Source organism: Salvia miltiorrhiza, chromosome 5 (genome assembly GCF_028751815.1).
Source record: "Salvia miltiorrhiza cultivar Shanhuang (shh) chromosome 5, IMPLAD_Smil_shh, whole genome shotgun sequence".
Taxonomy (NCBI): Eukaryota; Viridiplantae; Streptophyta; class Magnoliopsida; order Lamiales; family Lamiaceae; genus Salvia; species Salvia miltiorrhiza.
The window spans coordinates 34,121,450-34,130,788 of NC_080391.1; the positions used below are offsets into that span (position 1 = coordinate 34,121,450).

Sequence of the window (9,339 nt, forward strand, 5' to 3'; positions counted from 1 at the left end):
TAATAATATGCGTTGTTTTTTAACTGCTGTTGTTCTTCGTGATTCGTTGATTCGTGGGATACGTCGTTTGACGTTGTAATCGTTTTTCACCACGAGAAAATCCGTGGTTAGATTAGGATTTCAATTGTATTTGTTTTTTCCGTTGTAAATCTGTAAAATTGAAGAACGAGACGAGGACGACGACGAATCAACGACGAGGAAGGTGTAAGGACGAGCAACGGGCACGGAGCGAGCAAGGCCGCCGGCGCCAAGGGCTGCGCGCGCGCTGAGCGCCGCGCGCCTGGGCAGGCGCCGTGCGCCCTTGCTGCTGCTGCTCGATGCGAGGCGAGGCGGGCGGCTGCTGCTGTGCGGGTCGGGCAGGGAAGGAGGCTGCAGCCGGCAGGGGCTGTGCGCGCTCGGGGGCCGCGCCTGCGCGCTTCGCGCGCTGCGCGCCCAGCGGGCGGCGCACTGCCGCTGCTGCCGCTGCTGCTGTCCACGCCGGGATGCCTGCTGGAGCTGCTGCCGCTGGGAGCGCTGGAGCCCGCTGCTGCTGCTGGTGCGTTCGTGCGGTGGAGGGGCCGGGTGCTGGTGGCGCCGAGCGCTGCTGACCGGGCGGCTGCTCGCGCGGGTGGCCGGCGCCGGGCTGCTGCCGAGCGCGGGGCGGCTGTTTGGGAGATGGCCGCGGCGGCTAGGGTTTCCAAACCCTAGCTGCGATTGCTTCTCAAACCCTAGGGGGCCCAAACCCTAGCTTGACGGGCCCATGTGTTCGGGCCGAGTTTTATCTTCAGTTTTTGGGCTTGTTTTTCTATTTTATTTTGTAATAGAATAGATGTTGGGTTTCCACGAATGGATCACGAAGAATTTTAATTCTTTTATTACTGTTCTTTGCATGTCGTGGTTGTTAATCCCTTATGCTCTTTACCTGCCTTTTGCACGTCTTTGCTTGTTAATATTTGTTTATTAATTGCGCTTAGACGAGCATGTTAGTAGGTTTGCCGTTTTCTTAAGCATGTTTTAGAATTCTGCGAGCATGATTTACATGTTGCGTTCTAGAGAAGCATGTTTAGGTTTATGTGCTTGAGCATGAACAAACCTTTTGAAAGAAAAAGACTAAGCAGTTTAATAATTTTTATAGTAATTAAAAATTATTTTAGACCTCCACATGCGGTCTCTAGACAAAGTGATTAGCAATATGAGTAAACGTCCACCCAACGTGGCTTACTTCATATTTGTTTTTCATAAGTTTGTCAGAAGAGGTTTCTATAAAAAATATTTAAACCATTAAAGTAGTGGGAGTTATGCAGTAAACGTCCACCCAACGTGGCTTACTTGTGTAATTTTCACAAGTACTTTGGAGAATGGAATTAAATAAGATAACCAAGAAAATTAAATTGAAAGCGGCATGGTCCTAGTGAGTATGCTAATTTCGAGAATTTAATTTTCAAGGTTAAAATGTGGTCATTGCTTAGATATCATATCAAGTACAATGTACAACTCCCAAAGGAGTCCCTTCTTGATGATGATATGGTCTAGTTAAGGTGCCAACTATTAATTTCCTTTGTCAAAAGGTTAAGTTGACATGGATGGAAATTAAATGACTAGGTAAATAGTCTGGTTGAGGAGTTCATGTGTAAACGTCCACCCAACGTGGCTTGCACATGGGATTCTTTGAGCCGTTGGAGGTTTCATTAATATTGTTTTATCAAAAGGTTACAATATTACTGTTACGAACTATATGCGTTTCATGTTCTTACATGTTTATTTGTTTACTTTCAGATATGTCTATGTCTCCGATTATTAACATTCTAGCCAACAATCCTCTCACCGGTCCAAATTACACTGAATGGAAACGCCATATTATGTATATTCTTGACGCTGATGAGCACAGTTTTGTGCTTACCACTCCACGTCCCGCGGCCTTAACTGATGAGTCGACTGATGCGGAACGTGAGGCGCATAAAAGGTGGCACAAGTCGAATAATATGGCCAAGTGCTATATTATGATGACTATGTCGCAAAATTTGCAACTCCAGCATCAGGTCATGGATGACGCAGCGACCATCATGTTAAACCTCAGCGAGGTTTATGGGGAGTCCGAGAGGTCTGCTCGTTTTAACTTGATGAGAGAAATCTTATCTTGTAAAATGAGCGAGGGCAGCTCGGTGCACGATCATGTCATGCATATGACAAATCTGTTTGACAGGCTTGATCTGCTAGGAGGGGGGTATCGAAGGCGAAGCCAAGGTCGATATCATCCTCAATACTCTCCCCAAGACTTTTGAGCATTTCCGTCTCAATGTCGTTATGAGCAAGGCCAACTATACTCTTAATGAGTTGTTGAATGCTCTAGTTTCGGCAGAGGGGGTCATGGGCACGCGCAATAGGAAAGAGGTCCTTGTTGCTGCCAAGGGATCTACTTCTTCGTCGAAAGGCGGGAAAAAGAAGTGGAAAGGTCCAAAGGGCAAGCATGACCATGAGGCTAGTGGGAGCGGTAAAGCCAAGGTTGATGGCCCTAGCGGCGGCGTGAACAAGCCGACAGCCAAGGGAAAGTGCTTCAAGTGCGGCAAGGTTGGGCATTGGAAGAAAGATTGTCCAGTGCTCAAGGCAAAGGGACAAGGTACGTCACAAGTTTTAGTAACAGAAACATGTTTAGCTTCGTTTTCTACTCATTCGTGGGTAGTGGATACGGGGGCAACTGACCATGTTTGTTACACCTTGCAGGGGTTCAACCCAACAAGGGAGCTGGCAAGTGATGAGATCACCATCTCCATGGGCAATGCGTCGAAGGTCGCAGCTGTTGCTATTGGAGATTTATCTTTATGTTTTGGTGATGACATTTTAGTTTTGAGAGATATTTTATATGTGCCGGAGTTTCGGCGGAACATAATTTCTGTTTCAAAGTTGTTTTTGAATGGATATTCTGTTACTTTTGATGGGGGTGTCTCTATCATGAGAGATAACAAGATTATTTGTTCTGGAATTTTGAACAACTCTCTCTATACTATTACATGTCCAATGAATAACTCTGTCCATGTTGCATCTACATCACAAATTCTTCCAAATCCTAATAAGAGAAAATATTACTCTCATGAACAATATACACATACTTGGCACCTAAGATTAGGCCACATCAATCTAAATAGGATCCAAAGGCTCGTTTCAAATGGAATCTTGAAAGATCTTCAAGCTGTGCCATTTAGAACCTGCGAATCCTGTATAGAGGGAAAGATGACGGCAAGGCCTTTTAAGGCAAAGGGGAATAGGGCCTCGGATGTGTTAGAATTGATTCACTCTGACTTGTGTGGACCGATGTCCACTAGAGCTCGTGGAGGATACGAGTACTTCGTCACTTTCATTGACGATTACTCAAGGTATGGGTATATTTACCTACTTCAACGCAAGTCTGAATGCTTTGAGAAATTCAAAGAATTCAAGGCGGAGGTGGAGAAGAGAACGGGTAAATCTATCAAGTCATTGCGGTCTGATCGCGGTGGCGAATACCTCGGGAACGAGTTTCTGCAATACTTGTCAGATCTTGGGATTACATCCCAATTGACTGCACCGGGTACTCCCCAACAGAACGGTGTAGCGGAGAGAAGAAACAGAACTCTTATGGAAATGGTACGATCTATGATGAGCTATGCATCATTGCCTATTTCGTTTTGGGGATATGCCTTGGAAACAGCGGTTTATTTGCTGAATCGGGTACCGTCCAAATCGGTTCCTAAAACTCCTATTGAGTTATGGTCAGGGCGTAAGCCCAGCTTGAATCATATAAAGATATGGGGTTGTCCTGCATACGTGCTAGACAAGGAAGCGAGGAAATTGGAGCCGAGATGCGAACTAATGCTGTTTATAGGATACCCTAAGGAAACGAAAGGTGGTTACTTTTACAATCCGAAGGATCAGAAAGTGGTTGTTAGCACCAACGCACGATTCTTGGAACACGATTATGAAAGTAATCACAAGTCTAAGTCCGAGATTGTCCTTCAAGAAATCGAAGGCAATGGACAGGCGATTCCATCACCCCAGCCAAGTGTGCAAGTGAATGCACCACAAGACCCTGCACAAACCATTGTCACAACTGTACCACCACCGCTTCGTCGTAGTGGGAGGGTTGTAGTTCAACCCGATCGATTTATGTTCTTGGGAGAATCTTCGGATCTACTCCCTGTTGATGAACAGAAGGATGTCGACCCTGATAACTATAGACAAGCGATGAAAGATCAAGATGCAGATTCTTGGTACGAGGCCATGGTTTCTGAAATAGAATCCATGGGTGCTATGGATGTATACGAGAAGACCGAACTACCAGATGGCTTCCTAGCTATAGGTAGTAGGTGGGTATACAAGAGAAAGAGAGATTCGGATGGCGAAGTCGCAGCTTTTAAAGCTAGACTGGTGGCGAAAGGTTATACCCAGGAACAGGGTATAGATTATGATGAGACCTTTTCGCCGGTTGCCATGCTTAAGTCTATCCGAATACTCCTTGCCATAGCAGCCCACATGAACCTTGAGATTTGGCAAATGGATGTCAAGACCGCTTTCCTAAACGGTTTCCTTGAAGAAGGAAGGGACATCTATATGCAGCAACCTGAAGGGTTTGTGAAGAAGGGCGAAGAGCATCTTGTGTGGAAGCTTAAGAAGTCCATTTATGGACTTAAGCAAGCTTCGAGGTCATGGAACAAACGTTTTGACGAGGTCATTAAATCCTATGGATTTACTCGTTGTGAGAACGAGAGTTGCGTGTACCGTTTAGATGCCAATGGTGACGTGGTTTTCCTTGCACTTTATGTAGATGATATCCTCCTCATTGGCAACAATGTTGAGCTATTATCGGACATAAAGAAGTGGTTATCCGAACAGTTTCAAATGAAAGACTTAGGAGATGCAGCGTACATCCTGGGGATCAAGGTCGTTCGTGATCGCCAGAAAAGGATGTTGAGCTTATCTCAAGCGTCTTACATTGATACTGTGATTGCTCGTTTTAGCATGCAGAATGCCAAGAAAGGCTTGCTACCTTTTAGACATGGCATTCCTCTGTCTAAGGACATGTGTCCTAAGACGCCTAGTGAGGTTGAGGAGATGAGGAAGATACCCTATGCTTCCGCCGTAGGTAGCCTCATGTATGCGATGCTCTGCACGAGACCTGATATTTGCTATGTCGTTGGCATGGTTGCAAGATATCAGTCGAACCCTGGACCAGGACACTGGACTGCGGTAAAGCATATTCTCAAGTACCTGAAGAGGACTCGAGATTATAGGCTAGTTTACCAGTCAGACAGTCTATTTCCTTTGGGTTACACCGATTCGGATTTCCAGGCTGACCGGGATGAGAAGAGATCTACCTCTGGTTATGTGTTTACCTTGGGAGGTGGAGCCGTATCATGGCGGAGTGCAAAGCAGAAGTGCATTGCAGACTCCACCATGGAAGCCGAGTATGTAGCTGCTTCGGAAGCTGCTAAGGAGGCTGTATGGTTCCGGAACTACCTCTTGGATCTAGGAGTGGTCCCTAATTTGCCTAAGAGTATCATAATTTATTGTGATAACTCGGGTGCAGTGGCAAATTCTAAGGAACCCAGGAGCCACAAGGCGTCAAAACACATAGAGAGAAAGTACCACATCATACGAGAAATCGTAAACAGAGGAGATGTGCTAGTAGAGAAGATTGATACATTGGAGAACCTAGCTGATCCTTTCACGAAAAGCTTACCGCAAAAGACCTATGAGAAGCATGCTCGAGGGATGGGATTGCGGTTGATGCCACCCACTTAGAGAAAAACTTTCAGTATAAGTGGGAGAGATGAAGTGAAGTTTTGTAATAGCTAGTATTTAGACACATTGTATACTAAAAGTTTTGCTTTAGTATAAGTGGGAGATTGTTGGATTTGTATACTGAAAGCAAGAACTTTATGCTTGTATACAATGATTCCTGTTATTCACTATTCTTATCTCCTATCTGATTGTGTTCATGATTGCATATGTATGTTCTTTATCTCTGTATAAGTAGATTATATGGTGTGTTGTAGATCACAGAAGACCATATAATTGGAATAACCTTAAGAGATATAATTTGATCACAGCCGAAATAACTCTAGGACAAGTTATTGTTTTAGGCTGCAGTATAGATGGAAGTAGTTTGTCTTGGCTACTTGTCTATACTGGTACGTCATTACGTATTGATAGGACCACAGTTTGAGATGTATTCTTCTATCTGACTTAAGTGAAGAATCAAGATCTCGGTGACTTATAAATCTTAATACTAATAAGTATTCAGATATATATGTTAATTCGTATATCACTTTGACTTACTATGAGCGAGAGTTAAATACTAACTCGAGTACTCTGTATCTTGGGTGATAGCAGTTAATATATGATATTTGATTATCTGTATTAGTACCCGTATCCGGTATAGGATAATGACATCCCCTTAAGGAGCTCAATAAGGTTTATTACGCTAAACCCTGCAGGTTGATTAAGTTCAGGCGTAATAATAAAGATTGAGTGGTACTGCTTAAGGAATTATTAAGAGATTAATTAATTTAAGCTGTCAGAGCTCTAATTAATTAATGGATGTCGGATATTTTAAATACGGAGATTTAATAAGTCTAAATACAAGCCCCGACTCATCACCGGCAATAAAGGGGTAAGTCAGTATCGGTTCTCTAGTGGAATGAACTGATATTTATAAATTAATTATGGTCTGGGCTGACCATGGATGAATTAATTTATTTGAGGCCCATCTTTATTCCTTGTATCTGGTCCCTGGGCTGGCCCAATGTCTCCTAGCCCATGAAGACAGAATTTTCGGCCCTAGCACTGTAATTGGCGCCTCCTCCTTATTTCTGTATTATTAAATACAGCTGTCAGCTCTCAGGAAAATACACTGATAAAATATTAGGGTTTGAGAGCAGAGGGAGGCGCAGAAAATCGTGAGGTGCCATTCTGTCTTGGGAGTTCTCATAGCTCGTTGTCCATCCAACGTTGGGAATTGAGCGGGATACAGTCGAGAAGATCAGAGCTGGAGTCTGAATCATTCGACGCGATCATCAACCATCTGTGCATCCGTTTCTCAAGTAAGTTTTCCTAACACCTGTGTGCAGCTGTTAAATTCATAGGAGCATGTTAGGAATTAATCGTTGTATGGCAAATTAATAATAACCAAGAAACGATCATCGGGCAAACGGAACGTTAATTCAATTTAATATTCCTTCAATGGATGCAATTCAGAAACGCAAGCTGATGGCAAGAACGAATGTTCCTCCTCCACAAAGCTACAGACGAGCCAAGGAGGCCCCCAACCGGTTCATCCTACTGAGAAGACTGGAAAGTAGATTTCAGTCAAAGATTGGGCAAGGAACATCAGGACTCAAGAAGAATCTTCCTCACCAGTCCAGGGGGAAGAACAACAACATCAGTCAGAAACTGAAACCAGTTCAGTTCCGAAGAGAACAACATCCATGGAGACAAAGCCATGATAGGTCCAGACGAGCCAAACGCCAATCACGACGATGAGCAACTGGACATCATATGACTCATGTTTCACAACATCAGTCAAGTCTTCATCAGTCAAGAATGACTCACGTATCTCAAGGAAGATACTTTCTTGAGCAAAGAAGACCTCAACTACTCACCAGACAAAGCTTCTACAAGAGTGAGGTTCTCAGAAAGAAAGCTCAACAGAAGATTGCTCATGTGCCGACTGAAGCACCGACTACTTCAGTCAGACAACCGACAAAGCATAAGAGATCAGCACCTAGACCGGTTCTGAAGCAGATATGGGTTCCAAAAGAAACACGAGCTAACAATAAAGGACCCAAACATTGATTGGGTACCTAAATTAACTCTTCCTTGTAGTTCAATAACAGGAAACTTAAAAAGAAGGAAGAAGTTAAAGCTTCAATCATAACATGGTATCTGGATAGCGGCTGTTCGAAGCACATGACGGGTTACAAAGAATATCTAACTCAGTATGTTGAGAAAGCTGGATCAAAAGTTGCATTCGGAGACAACTCAATCGAAGAAACAAAAGGCTATGGTGTGCTCGACATGGGTAACGCCAGTATCAGTAATGTTAGCTATGTTTCTGGACTAAAACATAATTTATTGTCTGTGAGTTAATTTTGTGACAGCGGTTTCGTAGTGAAGATCAAAAAGGATGAATTCACTGTCAGAAACAATAAAAGAAAGGTGGTTCTGAGAGGGATCAGACAAGGAAGCCTCTACGTCGTCTCATGGGAAGATAGCCCTCCAAAAACATGTCTCATCAGCAAAAGCAGCTCGGAGCTCAATTGGCTGTGGTACAGGAGACTCAACCACCTCAACTTCAAAACGATTAACAAACTTGCTAAGCATCAACTTGTAGAAGGCTTACCTTCTATTGTGTTCCAGAAGAAGCAAGAATGTGAAGCGTGTCAAAGAGGAAAACAAACAAGGACGTCATTCAAGTCAAAGACGGGACACTCTTCTGAAAGAATTCTTCAACTACTTCACATGGATCTGTTTGGCCTAATCTCTCCCAGATGTTACAACAGTAGGAAGTATACCTTAGTTGTTGTGGATGATTATTCATGATATACTTAGGTTATCTTTCTATACACCAAGAGAGAGACACTGTTGGAACAGCCAAAGCTGCTGAGAAGACTAAGCGTTGAAAAGGAAGTCAACATCATCAGCATCAGATCAGATCGAAGGACTGAATTCCTCAATAATGTCATTCGTGAATATTGTGAGGAACAAGGAATCAGTCATCAAACTTCTACGGCAAGGACTCCTAAACAAAACGGAGTAGCAGAAAGAAGAAACAGGTCTATGAAAGAAGCAGCAAGGACGATGCTAGCCGAATCAAAACTCCCTTTGAAGTTTTGGGCCGAAGTAGTCAACAACTCATGCTACACGTAAAATCGTTCATTCCTCACTCAAAGACATGGTAAAACTCCATACGAGCTATGGAAGAACAGGAAGCCTTCAATCTCATATTTTCATGCTTTCGGTTCTAGGTGTTTCATCCACAACAATGATAAGAGGAGATTAAACACATTTGATAGCAAGGCTGATCCAGGAATATTTCTTCTATACTCTGGAACTGAACGATCCAGCAAAGCCTATCGAGTATTTAATTCTCAAACTCTTTATGTTGAAGAAACACCACATGTTGTTTTTGATGAGTCTACTGATGATTTCAGGAAACAGGAAACTGAAACAAGTGTTGAGAACACTGAAGTTTCCAGAACTGAAATAAACAACACCGAATCTTCTACAGTCTTGGTGTGGGGACCAGGAAAAGAAGAAGATACTGAAAAACTTCAGTATCAGAAGATCAGTCAAAGGTCTGAAGCTCATACTGGAGCCACAACAGAT

At 43.4% G+C, this 9,339-nt stretch overlaps 1 long non-coding RNA gene across 1 annotated transcript; it reads left to right on the top strand.

Moving 5' to 3' along the window:
• Positions 1–2,375: 2,375 nt before the first annotated feature.
• Positions 2,376–2,910, top strand: LOC130986938 (uncharacterized). The gene is made up of 2 exons (XR_009089500.1): positions 2,376–2,596; positions 2,701–2,910. It is a non-coding gene; the product is annotated as an uncharacterized LOC130986938 (long non-coding RNA).
• The last annotated feature ends 6,429 nt before the right edge of the window (positions 2,911–9,339 follow it).